Source organism: Camelus dromedarius, chromosome 25 (assembly GCF_036321535.1).
Source record: "Camelus dromedarius isolate mCamDro1 chromosome 25, mCamDro1.pat, whole genome shotgun sequence".
NCBI lineage: Eukaryota > Metazoa > Chordata > Mammalia > Artiodactyla > Camelidae > Camelus > Camelus dromedarius.
The window spans coordinates 21,397,924-21,416,948 of NC_087460.1; the positions used below are offsets into that span (position 1 = coordinate 21,397,924).

At 41.5% G+C, this 19,025-nt stretch overlaps 2 long non-coding RNA genes across 2 annotated transcripts in view; both read right to left on the reverse strand.

Moving 5' to 3' along the window:
• Positions 1-277: 277 nt before the first annotated feature.
• Positions 278-8,820, reverse strand: LOC135319328 (uncharacterized). The gene is made up of 3 exons (XR_010377839.1): positions 8,545-8,820; positions 5,771-6,015; positions 278-3,279 (listed from the first exon to the last, which is right to left on the reverse strand). It is a non-coding gene; the product is annotated as an uncharacterized LOC135319328 (long non-coding RNA).
• Positions 8,821-9,444: 624 nt separating this feature from the next.
• The window catches only part of LOC135319327 (uncharacterized), a 175,260-nt gene continuing 165,679 nt past the window's right edge, over positions 9,445-19,025 (reverse strand). The window contains exon 22 of the long non-coding RNA XR_010377838.1: positions 9,445-11,504. This is a non-coding gene — a long non-coding RNA (uncharacterized LOC135319327). The remainder of the gene's footprint in view (positions 11,505-19,025) is intronic.

The following is a 19,025-nucleotide window of genomic DNA, read 5'->3' on the forward strand; positions in this document are numbered from 1 at the left end:
AAGTTTTATCTGGGGCAAAATGAGGACCAGAGCCCAGGTGTCAGCATCTCAGAGAGCTCGGAGGAACTGCTCTGCTGTTGAGGGGGAGTTCAGCATTATCTGAGATTTCATTGAAGGGGGACGTGCAGTCAAGTATACGTTAAGTCAGAGGCTGCTGCTAGTCGAGGAACAGGTGTCTCTGTTAATGATTTTAGTGCTTTTCTAGATAGGAGGAGATGCAAGAATTTGGGCTCATAAAATTTCCTGAAAATGTCTATCTGAAAGATTTTCTGCCCATTTTCCCAGAGCACAGAGCGCCCCATTCCTGATCTCCACCCTGAACTACTTTCAGAGGGTGTTCAAGGTCAGCAGCTGAAGTGGCTCATGACTTAATCAAATCAGAGGCAGATGACAAGTGCCAATTTTTAGTTGACAATATGTATATATTGTAGGAAAAAATGTTACTTTCCAACCCTACCCCTGTTTTACTTTTAATTAGAGCTCAACTGATAACTGTTAGATGAGTTAATTCAGATGAGGGGTGAAGGAGTCGTCTCGTGAGCCAGCCAGTGCTCTATGTCAGCCTCCTTGATCACATTCAATTTTCTTTCTGTTCAAACAGCATACATCTGATTTTATGAAGTTTGGAGCCTGTCCTGAGCACATGGGTTCTGGAGGTGGCCCTGTTCCTGTGGTCTTTGTTTATTCTGTGAATTATGGTGTGAATCTTTATGTGCCCAAGCTTCATCATAATTTCAAACTTTAAGGATTTAAATATGGGAGATGGATGCCAAGTTCTGGGAATAGATTTTCAGGATAACAGCCAGGATTGGTAAAAAGTAGGGAGAATGGATACAGCCTTTAAAAAAGAAAAGTTATTTTACAATTTCTGGCAGATAAATTAATGTCCTTGTTGGGATTCTATCAGGAAAGTTTAATTGGGAGACCTACCTCCCATTTTCATGAAATAAAATAATTTTATTATTTGTTTAGTGCCTACTGTCTAACAAATAAGTATCCCCTTTGCATATAGTTTTATCGTTTAATCGCTACAAAGATTCCCTGGAGAACACACGTGTCACAGGTCAGGGAACCAAGATCATCCAGGGTAAGTGGCTGGAAGGCAGATGGGCTGGAGGGTTTACCCTCCTTCAGGCTGAGACAGAGACACCAAGGTTTATTGACAAGCATGTAGCTGAAGTGGTTTATTTAATACTTTGCTTCCTTGATGAATTGGATCTCTTGAAATTGTTTATGTCTGGCTTATCTTCCCCTCTCTCCTCTGCCTCAGGACTTCTCCTCGTAAGTAGTATGAATTCAGCCTGAGCTGATTCAGGAAAATCAGAAAATAAAAAATTATCCCACACAAATGACTGCTTAGTCCTTGTAATTCAGTACTTCCTAAAACTCTCAGAAACGCAAGGAAGGTGTGTTACCTCGGGGACTGAGTGCATTTGAAGAATGAGAAATGTTAAGTGTGATCTGGTAAAGGCACAGGCTCTATAGACAAAGATCCGGGTTTGGATCCTGGCTCCATCAAGTACTGGAAACATGACCACCCAGAGCCTCAGTTTCTTCATGTGTTAAATGGGCTGATGGAGCTCACCTCCAAGCGGTCAGGTCAAAATGAGATGGTACGAGTGACTCTCAGGCAGAATGCTTGGCAATATGCTAGTTGCTCTTGCTGCTTTACAATGTCCTCTTAGGTAATTCCGTTGTCCATTGGCTTGAGAATACCTCCTCATTTGATTTAAGAAAAATAGCATGCCTTAAGGATTTTAAAAATAAGGAATGAAGATTTACTGATTAATGCTGGGTGTATTTTTATAGGTCATTTATTAAAAAAAAAAGTAGGAGTTCTCTAAAGAGAATTTATTCAGTGTGCCTAGAATATGATTCAGTTAAAAATGATTTTCCTTTAAATACTTTTCAGAAATTTTCTGTGATATTTTTCTTGAAAAGTACTTGAAGATTTCTGAGGAGGTTTTACATTTAGAAAAGTTTATTCTTGTAACAATTGACACATTAAATAAATGATTCATATCCCTGGACAGCATAAAACCCTGGCTTTTTTTTTTTTAATATATATAATTTTGGTGGTTAGTTCTATGACATTTTATTGGGTAGAATTATCTCCCATTTCCATTTTACAGGCAGAGAAGATGAGTCATACGATACTCACTATACAAGAGAAGCAGAGGATGATTAATTTGGGCAGAAGAGTAAAAGGGTGTGGAGAAAAAAATCCTTGACTCGCAAACTGGACGCAATCTGTGGTGCTGTGCAGCTGAAACGGATTTGATTTTGCTTCTGGGTTGTCCTAGTTTTCGGCGCATGTGCCTGGAAATATCTCTCGGGCAAAGATGCTTATTTAAGAAGTTTGTCATTGTAAATGTTCTTAAGAGGATTAAACAAATTCCACAGCAAATAAATGAACATGTTTGGAAGGTTTTCCACCCTCATGTAATTTCCAGAAAACAGACATGTTTCACTTGCTAAACCACACACACAGGTACAATAATGAGCCTGGCTCACATGACTGGACAGCACGGAGGGAGCCTCATCTATTGGCGTGGGTTACGCTGCAGTAACTGCACCTGAAATTTTAATTAGAATTTATTTACAGCGAGTGCGGCTTCCGCGTTTTTCTCCCCAAAGTAAGGAAGCGCCCTCCTTGCCTGGCCATTAGTCTGCAGAGCCCCGCGGCTCACACACTGCCCTGCTCATCAGGAGGCTGATGGAGCCAGTTTGCTTAGACACACTTAGCTACACTCATAGCGGGGATCATCAGTCTCTTCTGTGTGTTGACCTCCACGTGCAGGGGAGAAAATCGACTTTTGCTGCCGACAAACGCTAATTGACTACCAGTTGTTTCAGAGGGACTGTGATGTTGAAAACTGGTGTCCCATTCATTTTTATATGTTGGATGCTGACAAATTTCACGGCGACACCCGCACGGTAAGTACACCCACCAGGGAGGGTGTCGGAGTTTGAATCTGTGTGTTTTAGTATTCAGATCCTGGCACTGGTCAGTTTTCAGTGTTCTCGCTGGGTTTGGGAGACTGTTTCTGGAGCGAATTCTTTGGCTTCCAATAAATTTGCAAAGCTGTCTCCTTCAGTCGATTTCTGATGAGTTGAGTTGGGAGGGGCATGTGAAATTGGGGCGGCCAGAGAGGTGCAATGAAAACTAGCCACCATCTGGTTACCTTTCATTTTTTGTGGGCCAAAAATGCTTGTCTTCTTTTCTTTACTCCTCCATCCATCCCTTCAGGTCAGGGAGTCGTCTTCCAGAATTTCTTCCTAAAATGTAAAGTAATGATGAAGGCAGTGTGTTTCTGTGGTTGATTTCATTTGATTTGCTTTCATTGTTAAAGATTTTCTGGTGAGGTTCTTATGAGCTCTTAAAAGTTGGAAGAGCAGCAATACCAATGAGAGAAAGTCAGAGAAACGAGTCAGCGGCCCCTGTGAGGTCTGGGGGATGAGGGCAGGAGGTGGGGCAGAGGCAGCACCGTGGCCTCCCCTGCAGCCCTGAGGGCAGCGTGCGCATGTAAAGCCAGCGTCTCTTGTCACCATGTGTTCTAACAGGACTCCCACTAAAGGAATGCGAGGAGATTTGGGGAGGTCTTACCTTTTACCCTCTTGTCAAACATCTTTAATGCTGACTGTATTTATTCAAGATGACACAGAGGTCACCTGCAGAGTGTGAGGAAGCAGTACTTGCTTCCTGTCTTGCCCGCCCCAGGCTCACTCATCAGACTCCTGATTCTCGTAGGCACTGCAGTGCCCGTGGGGGGAGCTCTGCTCCTCGGGGAGCTGGGCACGGGAGTGCGCACAATGGAGCCGGTCGCACCATCACTGATCCCACTCCAAATGGCGAGATGAGCCCTTTGTGTAAGTAGTAGAGGTGGGATCCAGAGTCTTCCTGTGTCTAGGGAGTTCTGCAGTAAAGCCAACTTGGAGGAAAGAAAGAAAATGCCTACTGTTCCATGACTGTGTCCTAAGGGTTTAAAGCTCACTGCGGAGCACACATGAGATCTCATTCAGTAAGTACTCTGGGGTCTTGACTCTGACTTGTCTTGAATTTGGCATTCTCTTGTTATTTCTCTTAAAATATGTCTAAGCAATCATTTTTGTGTGATGGTTATGTGTGCATAAGGGTCCTGAAGAAACTGTTGTGGATTGAACTGTGGGCATCAGTGGTACCAGAAGGGCTGGTGGTCCTGGGGGCTGCCCGAGCTGCACACCATCTGTTACCAGCAGTCTTTCAGATTGCATCTTATTCCAGAGCTCATCGGGGCTCACATCTCTCACTACGTGTCTTGAGAGAATATTTGTTCAGAGGGGAGGGGACGGGGTGCTTACAAGTTTGGGTTGTGGGGTTCCCTGTCTAAAGGTGGCACTGGCACAAATCCTTTATTCATGGAGTAATGAAGCCCCCCAGGCTCGTGGCTAATTGGGCCTCCCTGTCTTTCTACATGTTAGGAGCCGGAGGGCTTGGGTAAGGCCCCCAAACCTGTTTTTGGTGAGCTTTCAGCCCTATCACACCACCTGGGTTGTCCCGTTTCAGTCACATGACTTTGATTTTTGCAGGTAGGTGTGAATCCTGGATAGTGCTTGGGAATTCCAGGTTTCCCCTACAGTAGGGACACTGAAGAAAGTTCACCCCATAAGGTGTGTTCGGGGGCCTCGAGGACAAGTAGGGACCCACAGACAGATGTCTGGATGGGTGGCGATCAGGCCCGAGTCTTGGAAGAACAGAGATTCCATTATTGTTTTAACAGTGAAATTGAGGGAGTAATTCTGGAAGGTCTGATGCAACTGAGATTAAAATTATTATATGGTTTTTATTGTTAGCAGTAGTGGTTTTTAACCCTTAGACCCAGTCCCCCCTATTTATAATAAATATTTTGTAACCTTTCTTTTCTGTTGCCTGGAAGTGAACGTCATAGAAAATGTAACCTAACTATAAATATGATAAACAAATAGGTAGATGGAAAGATGTGGTGCCTAAATTCTTATATTATGGGGTATTTTATATTCTATGCTAATTAGTGACCTCTCAGGACAAAAGGCACATACAAAGGGAGTCACTTCTAATAAACTATTTTTCCAAGCCTTACCTAACTGGGAAACAAGTGGCTTCAGAATGTTAGAGCACCTCCCATGTCCCCGGGGAAATCTCCTTGTCAGAGTTACACTTGCTGATGGTGTCCTGTGCCAAGTGCAAGCAAATGCGGTTCAGAAGCTGCCCGGAGGCTGACTCCGGGGATTCCTTCCCCGTCGCAGCTGTGAGGGAGCCTTGTCTTTCCTGACCACAACCACAGAGGCGATTTTGAATCTCTTAAAACTGCCATACCAGTGTATATCACAACCCTCACAAGATACGTTGAATAAAGTAGAAAACTTTAAGTGTCTCCTTTAGGATAGAAATAGGGTATAAAAGAAATAAATTAAAAAATTCTAGTGCCCGAATATGTGCTACATTACACTGGCTGCATCATAAGGTTAGAAAACTTCATTATCGCTTTACATACCACATCTTGTAGTTAGATTTTATTTATCTTTTTTTTCCCCTAAAGAAAAAACAATCATTTGATGAGTTCTTGTGTCAGAGGTGACAAGCAGAGAGCAAGTGTAAAACAGGGAATTGTGGTGCTGGTTAGTCTAAGACCATCTCCGTCACTGCGCAGATCATCTTTACTCATTTTACTGCAATTTTTGGAATCACCTTCTCACTTGGAAAAACCCCTGTGTCAGTTGGATTTGTTAGTAAAACAATTATTTTTCTTACCTAGAACATCAGTGATGTTTTCAAGATGATAAAAAAATTTGCCCATGGCATTTAAACAGTTGCTTGTTCTCGTAACTCATGGCTCACGGTCTCGTATTTGTCACAATTGGAGAACTGTGTTTTCTTTGTGCAAATTCTCATTGCTTTGGTGACGCAGGGACACTTGTTCTTACTGGATGGAGTATGATAGTAGTTGTTTGCATTCTCTCCCTAAATCTGGAGTCCTGTGTTATGTTTCCTGTTAACTTAAAAAATAGGAATATTGTTATTTACCTAAATATCTAACCTCACACCAGTGGTGCATATCAAATTGGTCCAAATAGGAATTCCAATATTAAATGAGACAGTAATTTCACAACCCACTTTTCCAAAAATTTGGATTGATGGTTCAATTATACCAGGGACATTAGCTGTTTTAATTGAATCAATCATTGCTTCCTTCAATAAAACTTTCCATTCCATCTGCTCTTTTTGTTTATTGTTCTTCAGTGTTTCATTTGCTTTCTTTCCCAAAAATATATGATTTTGGCTTTTGTCATTGAAAATCCTTGCTGGTTTTGCTACCTCATGCTGGAGAGGAAGGCTTGTGACTGTTTTATAGTCACTGGTTTCATGGTTGTATGAGTGCTTAATGCCACGTTGCAGGGCTGTGGAGACCTATTGAATTGTGTACATAAAAGACTTAGTCTACACTGAGTGCAGGGTTAGTGTTCGCAGCCCATGTCATCAGTATCATAATTAATCCATTACAATCATCCTCTATTAATCAGTGTTATCCTTCTAACGTCTCCAGGAGAAGAAATGTAGTAGTCTAAATGCAAATCTTTGCCAAACTTTCAGTCAATTCAAAACCTTTAAAGCTTTGCTGTCAATAGGACTGTGTGCCTTCTATCCCTAATTCTGCTCCTCCTGACCCAGGACGCGGTCTCCACAGCTGATGATCCGTTGGACACTGGATTCTTGATCCCATGGCTCTGTGTGTTCTGAGACATCTGGGGACTTCAGCACTGTTTTAGGGGCTTTGGGTCCCACCTCTTCATAGCATTGCTGAGATGAGATCTGTAGGTTCACCCTCATTCTTGAGTGTATTGTGCATTTTTTCTAGAACCAACACACGCCACCGTGGCAGCACTGCTTTGACCACGTGCTGGGACAGCGTGTGCTTGTCAGTTCTTGGGTTTAAATTTCCTGTTCTAATTTCTATAATGGGGTATATTGACAGATACACTCCATGTAAACAGAAGCTCTGTGGGGTTTTCAGCAACTTCTAAGAACATAAATATTCCTGAAGCAGCTAATCTTCCTCCCAACAAGTGAGGAGCAAGCCGGCAAGTCCTGGGCGCCTGTGGCGGCCGAGCTGTGCAGCCCAGGCTGCTCACCGAGGAGCAAGGAGAAAACCTTAAAAACCTACTTCCATGCCGTCTTTCACAGAATCTCAGAAATGAACGTTTTAATATCTAAAGAAGGGTGATTATTTAAAATAAATTTTTTATTTTTTTCCTTTTTTAGTTTTATCAGGTAGAATTTTTACAGTTCAACGTCACATACACATATTGCATGTAAATACATGTATAGAGCATACTGCATTTTTTAGTTTACATATATGTACTAATTATTGTTTCTTAGAACAGATTAGAGCTTTAGATTTTTAAAATTAGTTACCAGAGGAATAAGGACATCTACAAAAGAATAAACAGAATATGGTAATCCAATCACAAAGGACAGTCAGATGTGCTTGCATATATTCAAGAAATCAAAACAATATTTAGTTCATTTGTGGTCTTATTATTATTGCTATTAATTTTAGATTCCCCATAAATGAAGTCATATGGCATTTTTCTTTCTCTTTCCACCCCACTTCACTTAGAATGAGTCTTCAGGTCCATCCATGTTGCTGCAAATGGCATCTTTTATGGCTGAGTAGTATTCCATTGTATATATGTATCAGCTCGTCTTTATCCAGTCATGTGCTGATGGACATTTGTGTTGTTTCCATGTTCCTTTTTCTATGTCCCTTCTGGCAACAATTACGGATTTTAAATATTTTCCACCTTAAAATCCTTCCTGAAGGAGATGTGGTAACTGGAATCAAAAACAGTTGCAGCACAGGGTTGTGTGTGATGGGCCCTGGGGGCTTGGTAGAAAGGTTGGCAGAAAGGATTTCAGATTCTGATCAAATGAGTCCTCCTCTTGTAGCCCTGCTGACCGCCTCTCTCACGGCCTGCCCTACAAGTCTGACCAGTCCCTTCTGTGAATCCTACTGTATTGTGCACAAATTTTGTCCAATTGGTGTCATCCAGTAGGGACCTTAAGTGAGGCACCCAAGCTCCTGTGTTGGTTTCTTCCATCAGCCCTTAACTTCCTTGGGAGCCAGGACTGTCTCATTGCCCCAAGGATCCCTAATGCCTAGTGAGATGCCTGATAAAGCTGGTACTTAACGAGGACATGGGTCAAATGGAAAAACCTGATCAAAAAAAGGCTCTCATTTTTCAGACATGCCTACTTGAGCACATAGGGTAAAATGACATGTCTTCTTGGATTTGCTGTCAAATACTTCAACAAAGGACAAATAAAAGAACAAAGAACAAATAAAAGAACAAAGGTCTGAATAAAGGAAATATGGAAAAGTTTGTGAATTCCTTAATCTGGGTGATGGGCTGATTGTACTATACTTACTGATGTATACTTAAGTTAGTTTATAATTTTACTGTCATTAGCTGAATAACAAGTATTAATACGTATTAATTGAAATCCTTAGAACTGAACAAACTTACCCCACACAAAATCCTTAATATCCTAGTAGTTTGTCTTTCAGAAATCTTTTCCCACAAAGACAGGAAAGAAGGGAAAGGCAGATCCGTGCAGTATTTCCACGTTGTCAAAAGACCAAAGGCCGACATAAAAGAAGAGATTGTAAAAAAGATAAAGAGGCTGAAATCAATGTCCAGAAAACCCAGCTAAGAATCCTAAATGGCCCAAATTAACTAACCTCAGCACTGCTGCATCAAGAATGGGGCAAATAGCACCTAGTGGATTTTTTTTTTAATAAATAAGTAATAATCCAGTTCCTACCACAGGCAATTATGATAAGACTGAGTATAAGTTCTAACACCAACTATTGTACAAATCATAATTTCTACTTGATTCAAACTGCTTCTTCTATAAAATTTGAATCTTTTTATTCTTAAGACAGATTTGTGGCCTATGACCTAGTGATAAAATTTTCAACTGGCTTGTATTAAAAAAGTTCACCATAGTGAGAGTTTATTACATCAAGTATTCCTTTTTGGGAAACTCATGTGCCTTGTCACTCTCTTTCATAAGATTTCCTGTGGAAAATTCAATCCTTCATTCAGGAAAAGTTTGAGCAATATATCTCATGGAAAACCTTCATAAACTGCAACACAAGAAAATGAAAATGGAAGTGAGCAGCCCGTGAAGCCGGCAGACACACAGCGCATGGCTGTGTTCCCGCCTCGACTTTCTGTAACCAGCAGGGAAAATGTGCATTTCAAGAAATAGACATAAACACTTTTCAGGACCTGAGCACACAATTTCCCTTTCAGGGTTTAGTGGGCTTCCATTTAATTCTATGAGAAATGTTTAAAACAACAGAACAATAGCTGAGATAGGGTTTAAAGTAACTTTTATTTCTTAGTGAAATTTAAGCCAACTGATAGTTATCATTTTTACTTTATTTGATCTCACTCTCTTACTTTACCTCCCCAACCTCCTCCACAAAATGATGGTGAACATCCCCTCCTGGGGCAGAAGGCTAAGTGGAAAGTATCAATCAAATGGAGGTGTGCTTTGTTGTTTTATTTTTCAAAACAAACAAGTTTCATTCATGTGACTTAATAATTAAGATCAGAAACAAAGTCTACTCAATAAATGGTAGCCAACACATGTCATCATAGCTGCTCATCAGGTTTGGCCCCACGTTACACACTTTTACATGGACATGTGCCATGTGCTGTCATGGGAAACGGTGAGTGGGGACAGGGCCTCTGCTCTCACAGGGCACACAGCCTGGTGGGGGAGGTGGTGTTCAATCATTGCCCCCTTTTTCTTAATGTACTTACAAATTATGGGAAATGCTATTTAAAAAGAACAAAATGAGTCAATGAAAGTGAAAAATACAAGGACAGTATTTAGGCTGAGGGAAGACAGGGAACCTCTTTGAAGAGCTGACACTCCACTGAGACCAAAAGGACAACTCCGGTGCTGCAGGTGAAGGGCAGGGACACATTGATAAAGGGCTGATATCCAGAATATACCAAAATCTCTTTAAACTCAACAGGAAGGATGAACAAGCTGATTAAAAAATGAGCAAAATGCCTGGACACACACCTCATCAAAGAAGAAATCTAGATGCCAAAGAAGTCTATGGAAAGATGCTCCACAGCATCTGTCATCAAGGGGATACAGACTGAAACAGCGAGGTACCACTGCACACCTGTCAGAACTGCCAAAACGCAGAACACTGACAGCACCGAATGCTGGTGAGGATGTGGAGCGTCAGGAATTCTCATGCATTGCTGGTGGGAATGTAAAATGGCCCAGATACTTTGGAAGACGGTCTGGCAATTTTTTACAAAACTAAACGTACTCCTAACATATGATCCAGCAACTGTGCTCCTTGGTGTTTACTCGACGAAATGGAAACTTATGTCCACACACAAATCTGCATACAGATGTTAATAGCAGCTTTATTCATAATCACCAGAACTCAGAAGCAACTAAGCTGTTCTTCAGTAGGTGAATGGATAAACTGTGGTCCAGCCAGAAAATGGACTATTATTTGGTGCTAAAACGAAATGAGTTATCAAGGCATGGAAAGACATGGAGGAACCTTAAATGCTTATTACTAAGTGAAAGAAGCCAATCTGGGAAGGTTCCGCAACTGTCTGATTCCAACTGTATGGTGTTCTGGGAAAGGGAAAACCACAGAGACTAAAAGATCAGTTGCTGTCAGAGGCTAGAGGGGAAGGAGCAATGAATGAGGTGCAGCACGGAGCATTTTAAGGTCACTAAGACAGACTACTCTGTATGATGCTGTGACGGTGGATACATGTCATTGCACATCTGTCCAAACCCACAGAGTGCACACCACCAAGTGTAAATCCTAGTGTCAAGTCTGGACTCTGGGTGATGATGACGTGTCAGTGCAAGTTCACCCGTTGTCGCAAATGCACGCTCTGGTGCAGGCGTCAATAGTGAGGAGGCTGTGGGGACAAAGTGCAGTTCATACACTGAATCCAGCCCCAGCCACCGCTGTTAATAAAGCTCTGTGGGTGTGTGGAATGTCCGGCTGCTCTGGCGTCTGAACAGCAGAGCTGAGCAGCTGCACCAGAGATCAGGAGGTTTGCAGACCCTGAAATACTTACTCCCAAGCCCTTGACAGAAAAAGTCTGCTGAGCTCTGTTCTAAACGAATCAGAATTCACCCTGATGAGACAGGACAGCAGGGCACAAAGCAGGCATGGTTAATGGGACTGAAGCAATGTTTTAGTTCCAACACCTTTGCTGAAGTCCTGCAGATCCAGCGACAGACTGTAGCCAGGAAGCGTCTGCAGAAGGAGTCGGTAGCAGGCCTTCCCGCCAGGCTCCGTGATGCCGGGGGCCGCGCGCTGCACGGGGGCCACCCGCTTGAAGAAGGCGGACTTGCTGTGGAAGCCAATCAACTCATAGAGCTCGGAGAGGATGCTACACTGCTGAATTCTCTCCTAGGGATGCTGAAGCACAGGGAGAAAAGCAACAAGCATCTGAACGAAACATGTAAGTGAAAAAAACCCGTAAAAATTTTCCCTTAAAACAGAGACCCAATGACACAGGAAGGAAGAGGAAGGCTGACTTCGTGCACTGATGGGACCGGATGCAGAAATGCAGGGAAGCAGCGCTGTGCATACGCTCCAGACCCCCTCTGGGCCCCATCTTTCCGCGTTCCACCTCTCCTTTTACTAGAAAGGCCCGTATTCCTTGAAACAGAGGAATCTGCTACCTAAACATGGGACACAGAGAAGGGAAAGAGGAAAAGGAAGGGAAAGTAAAGAAACAACAGTTCATCTAGACCCTAGGGTTTGGGAGGGACTTTCACCAAACACACAACCTCTCAAAGCACAGAGCACACAGTGAGAGGCTGACAGAGTGACTGCGACTTCTGCTCCTTAATCACCAGCTACCTGCCAGCACACGCTGTGCCCGTTACTGAATCATTACAATCATTTCAGAAACTATTACTACCCCGGTTCACAGGCAAGGAAATCTGAAACTCCGGGAGGAATTATTATCATCCTGGACAAATTCCCACGGCCCAGAAGTGTCAGAGCCTCCGGCAGACCCTGGACTAAAATGCTCCTCATCACCACGGGCCCTGAGCCTCAGGCTAAGGCCACGTCAGTTCTGCACGGGCCCAGAGCACGAGTCTGTGGGACAGGGAGTGGTCCCACTCGAAGTGCCTGGCCAAGGCCCTCAGGAACCTATGTAATGAAACCAAATCCCCAAACTCATTTCCAATGCACTGCCCTGTCTGGGAGGACTGCTCGGCACATCTGGCTTATCACCTGTGCACAGGCTGTGCAAGGGGCCCAGACAGTGATGTGACGTCCCAATGGAAGTGGCTGGGAGACCGCTTCATCACAGGACAGACTCTCCCAGCTTCCAACGTTAACTCTCCATTCCATTTCCAACTGGAAAGTAAGTTTAGACTTGTTTTCCTCTCCAGAAACAAAGAGAGTGGTAACATCAGCGGGAAACTCAAGACTGAGGAAGAGTCTCCTGGCCATTTGGAAGGATAGGCCGGGGAGGGAACAGAGACAGGGATCAGAAAGACCCGTGTTCCAGTCCAAAGTCTGCACGTCACTCGCTTTGACAGTTTCCTTATTAACACAGGTGATAAAATCTAATTATGATTGTTGGGAAAACTAAATGAAATAACGTATTCCACTAGCATAGGTGTAAAATCCTCCATGATTGTTCCAGAAATGGACGTGACCGTGGTTAGATACTGTCTGCCAAGTCTTGTGTGCTAAGTTCACATCAGCCAGCCAGAGATGTGCCAGAGAATGCCTCAACAGCCAGCAGCCTTCTCCAACTTGGAAACTCACAGTGTCCGAAGAACAGGCAGTGGTGGATGCTTTGGGACACTCTGGAGGTAGCACTCCAGTGATGACTTTAAAAAATGGGGAGAATTTAGGGGACCATACAGCTCAAATACAGAAAACTCATTCCATGTCTACAAATATTCATCTCGAGCCATGATGATTCAGAGAGGAAATACATATTCAAACGTACATCATTTTCTCACATAAGTGCATCAAAACAATTTGGAAAAAATGTAACTTTCTTCTCTAGATCACACAGTGGGGATTACAAGGTTTGTACTGACAGCCCTACGTGTAAATCATCTGCAAACGTAACTGGGTCCATTATCAGTCATCATCATTCGAAGGGAAGGATGGAAAAGAACAAAGCCAAGCTAATACGCTCCGGTATTTTGTTGGGTTACGATGTCACAGAGGAGACGGACAGGTCATCAAGGAACCACTCTGCCGTGATCACGGAGTCGGGGAGCGGGATGGGCAGCAAGATGTATGGCGCAGCCGTAGCTGTGCCCGCGCTTCTAGGCAGGTACCCAGTCACTTCGACAAGGTGTCAAAATTGTATGCCCACGTCCTCATCACCTGTCATGTATTAAAGAGAAATGGAAACCTATAAACAGCCAATAACCTCGGTGGGTACACCGTCCAAAGAGCAAAGTCACAGTTTGACAAATGGCCATCTTGGTTCCCTGGGATTCATTCTTGGAGAACCTTAAAAACCACTCCTCTGTCCTCAAGAAGTGCTGCCTACTTGTCCTATCTTTGGTTCAGGGATACAGCACGTTCACGTGGACTTTAATGTCTGCACAGATTTGACTGTCTTTCTCCAGGTTCACTTGTCCATTCTGAAGAGGCCTGAGTTAAGTCCAAATTCCATAAGATCAATTCCCTCCAGTGACAACTCAACGAGTCTGCAATTACAAACCAACTGTACAGGACTGTCCTCAGCTAAAAATGTCACCCACCCTTCACTGTTTTCTTAATCTCCTCTCCTGGCTAATTGCAACAGACTAACACCACCCTCCACCAAGTTCCCCAACTATGTCAAATAGAAAGTAAGGTCCATAAAAGATGAGACAACTCCATAGTCACTTCTGAATTCCTAGCATATATTAATGTCAATAAATAGAACTATGATTATGGCTTCTTTCCTTTAAAACCTTTCTGGTTATTTAAATGAGACCATGGAAGGGATGTGTTTGGGTCCAGTATCTTGATCCAGAAGACTCTGGAGACCTTTTTCGGAATGGCTGCCCACTGATTCATTCAAAACACAACTTCTCTTTCCGGGAGGAGCTGTGATTTCCTGCCAGGAGTTTGTTGTCACTCTCATGCCAGAACAGATTTAAACTAAATACTTACATTGGATATGTTATTTTTCCCCGCTTCCAAAAAAATTGACTTTCCTTACTTCCTTGACTTGAGGAATGCAAAATTTTACAAGATTTGCACATTGAACATTTTGAAGTATCACCAAAAAAAATTAAAAGATCTACATATATGGAAGGCATCCCATGTTGATGGAATGGTAGACAATATTGTTAAAAATGTTAAGACTCCCCAAAGTGATCTACAAATTTAATGGAATCCCTATCAAAATTACAGCTGAATTCTTTGCAAAAATTGAAAAACTGATGCCAAAATTCATATGGAATTGCAAGGGACCCAGGTCAGCCAAAACAATCTTGAAAAAGAAGAGCAAAGTTGGAGGACTCACTCAAAGGTTACTACAAATCTATAGTACTCAAGTCATTATGGTACTGGCATAAGTTTGGATGCATAAATCTATGAGACACAATAAAAAATCCAGGGGGAAACTTACATTTACAGTCATTTTTCCAGAAATGTGCCAAACACTCCATTGAAAGAATAGTCTGTTCAACAAATGGTGCAGAGACACCTGGGTATCTGCAGGGAAAAGAATGAATCTGGAATCTGGACCCCTGTATTTTATATAACAAATAAAATATTAATTCAAAATGGATCACAGACAGAAACGTAAAAACTAAATGTATAAACTTTCTAAAAGAAGACATAGTTTAAATCTTTGTGGTCCTAGGATAGGCTATGGCTTCCTAGATACAATACCAAGAGCACAAGTGAAAAAAAAGAAAGATAAAATGGACTTCATCAAAATTAAAACCATTTGTTACGAAGGACATCATCAAGAAAGTGAAATGAAAGGGGAAGGGGATAGCTCAAGTGATAGAGTGCGTGCTTAGCAAGAAAAATAAAATGAATAAATCTAATTACCTCCCCTAGAAAGAAATTGTTTTAATGTTTAAAAAAAGTAAAGTGAAACGACAATCTGCAGAATAGGAGAAAAATTTTGCAAAGCATATATCTAATAAGAGACTAGTATCCAGGATATAAAACAAATGCTTACAACTGACCAATACAAAGAAAATCGACCCAATTTTTAAATATGCCAAGTATTTAAATAAATACACAATTGGCCAATAAGCATATGAAAAGATGCTCAGCATCACTAGTGAAATCAACATCAAAATGAGATCTGATTTTACACTCACTAGGATGGTTATAATCAAAACATGGACAATAACAAGTGTCGGTCAGGAGGCAGAGAAATGGGAACCCTCAATACGCAGCCGTTGGAAAGGGGCAATGTTGCAGCTTCTTTGGAAAAGCCTGGTGTTTCCTCAAAAGGTTAGAGTTATATGGCACAGCAATTCCACTCCTACATATAGAGTCATCCCTCAGTATCCTCGGGGGGTTCGTTTCAGGAAACCCCCACCCTGGATACCATAATCCAAGGATGTTCGAGTCCCTTTAGTCAGCCATCTGGATCCATGAAGTGGAAACTACAGATATGGCGGGCCAACTGTACAGCCAACGGAATGAAAATATATTCTCACAAAAACTTGCACATCAATATTCATGGCAGTATCATTCAGAGTATCCAAAGGTTACAAACAATATCCATCCATCAATGAACAGATAAACAAAATTACCAAGAATAGTCCCACAAACTTTTGGTCATTGAATCTTTGACAAAGGGGGTGAGAACATACAATGGAGTAAAGATAGCCTCTTCAGCAAATGGTGTAGGGAAAACTGGACAGCTGCATGTAAATCAATGAAGTTAGACTACTCCCTCACAGCATACACAAAAATAAATTCAAAATGTCTTAAAGACTTGAACATGTAGACAAGACACTATAAACCTCTTAGAAGAAAACATAGGCAAAACATCTGACATACATCTCAAAAATGTTTCCCTAGAGCAGTCTACTCAAGCAATAGAAATACAAGCAAAATAATACAAGTGGGATCTAATTAAACTTACAAGCTTTTGCACAGTAAAGCAAACAAAAAGCAAAACAAAAAGACAAACTATGGAATGGGAGAAAATAGTTGCAATAAATGAAACTGACAAGGGCTTAATTACCAGAATATGTAAACAGCTTTTACAATTAATAAGAAAGAAAAACAAACAATTGAATTCAAAAATGGGCAGAAGTCCTAAAGAAACATTTCTCCAAAGAAGACATACAAATGGCCAATAGGCAGATGAAAAAAATGCTCAATATCATTATCAGAGAAATGCAAATCAAAACTGCAATCAAGTCTCACCTCTCACCAGTCAGAATAGCCAGCATTCATAAGTTCACAGACAGTAAATGCTGGAGAGGCTGCGGAGAATTGGGAACCCTCCTACACTGTGGTGGGAATGCAGTTTGGTGGAGCCATTGTGGAAAACTGTGTAGAGGTTCCTCAAAAGACAACAAATTGACCTCCCATATGACCCAGCAATCCCAATCCTGGACATATATCCAGAAGGAACCCTAATTCAAAAAGACACTTTCACCCCAATGTTCACAGCAGCACTATTTACAATAGCAAGACATGGAAACAACCTAAATGTCCACTGAAAGATGACTGGATAAAGAGACTGTAGTATATTTCTCCAATAGAGTACTATTCAGCCATAAAATAATAATAAATAATGCCATTTGCAGCAACATGAATGGACCTGGAGAATGTCATTCTAAGAAAAGTAAGCCAGAAAGAGAAAGAAAAATACCATATGAGATCGCTCACATGTGGAATCTTAAAAAAAAAAAAAATCAAAATACAAATACACAAAAAGATAAACTTATCTACAGAACAGAAACAGACACAGAGACATAGAAACCAAACTATGGTTACCAGAGGGGAGAGGGTGTGGGAAGGAATAATTTGGGAGTTCAAGATTTGCAGATACTGAGTATGTATAGAATAAACTGCAAGTTTATACTGTATAGCACAGGAGAATATATTTAATATCTTATAGTAACTTATGTTTAAAAAGAATATGAAAATGAATACAGGTATGTTCCTATTTAACTGAATTGTTGTGCTGTACACATGAAACTGACACAACATTATAAACTGACTAGACTTCAATGAAAATATTTTTAAATAGACCAAAAGTGAAAAAAAAGAAAAAGGATATTATGAAACCAAAAGAATAAAGTACTGATTCAGGCTACAATATGGATGAACCTTGAAACTTTATGCAAAAATAAGCCAGACACAAAAGGACAAATAGTGCCCTTTAAGGTGAACTGTATCTAAGCATTTACTGTACTACTTCTGTAAATTTTCCGGAGGTTTGAAGTCTATCAATATCAAAATAAAATGTATTATTCATTAAAATCATAAAACGCTTCCTCACAGGAGGGCTTTAATTATTAAATGCAGAAATGCATGTAAAGCTCCTGGAACAACACTTTGCACGTCCACACACAGACACTGCTGTCACTGCCGCTCAGAGGGTGGTGCCAGCGCTGATGAGGGCTGCCTCCACTCGCTGCCCTGCAGACAGGAGTGAGGGCCTGGGCTCCGACAGGCAGGGTGAGCGTGACCCTGGGTCAGAGACTCTGCGTTACCCAGACTCTGCGTTACCCAAATTTCTTATACAAACTGCAACATGTAATGTAAACACGCTACAGGGATTTATCTTACAACGCAGGGAATACAGCCAATGTTTACAGTAAGTATAAATGGAGCATCGATTGTACACCTGAAACATATCATATTTTAAATCAGCTATATCTTTGTAAAAAATTAAAAAATAATTTAAAAATGTTATCACTTTAATATTCAATTCTGTTTTTAAGTAACTACTAAACAGCTTAGAATGTATAAAAGCATTTAAGTGTGCTGTTTGTTTACATATTTATTTACTTTCAGCCTCCTGCTAAAAGAGAAATTAAACAATTTTTTTAAACACACCTTAACAACCATAACAACAAAAAGGCAAATCTGAGAGTGACGAGAAATTGGAGATTCAATACTTAAATGAAACCAGGGGGAGGTAAAGTCATAAAAATGGATTCCCTGGAGTCAGGGCAAGTGTTAAAGGCCGACTAGAAGTTCAGCTGTAAGATTCTTGGCAGCTAAAGCAAAAATAAAAGATCATGGGGGGGTGGTAGAGCGTGTGCTTAGCGTGCACTGGGTCCCGTGTTCAAGCCCCAGGGCCTCCACTAACAGATAAATACACCTAATTACCTACCCCCCCAAAAGAGCCCCAAAGAAAAGAAAAAGAGAAATTTCTTTCCAAAAAACCCTGATATTAAATTTGGATTAAATACTTAAAAAAAAAAAGAAATATAGAAAAGATGAGTGACACTGTGAAGGAAAAGCCCAGCTGGGCTAACGAGCTAAGTCACAAATCTAAGTGTGATAAGTGTCGGTTTACTGATCTAAGTTTTGCTGTTCTAACTCGTAAATCAGAAGTTTAGTGTCAGTTTACTGGGCTAATAAGCTAACTCGTAAATCCAATGTCAACAATTGTCAGTAACGTGATCTGTTCCAAATACATAAGCTTCAGTGTACTGATTCCTTGCTTTTTGTTGTTTGAGCCTTATTGGCTAATAGCCCCTTACTTGTAATTAACCCTATAGAACCTCACGTTCAGGTCTTGGAGGTGCTCAGAGCTTCGGAACAGAAGCCCCTCTGAGCCCGCCGGCGTAATAAATCTCAGTGCTTGTTTCTTGGCTGGCCTGTTGTTTCCTTAACAACACAAGCGATAATGCCCTTGAGATAAATCTGTGATGGCTGCTGGCAGGTCCCCATGTCTCACGTGGCAAAATCTGAAAAATCCTTCTCACCATTCAGAGTCATCATAAGCCCACCCCACACCTACCGCTG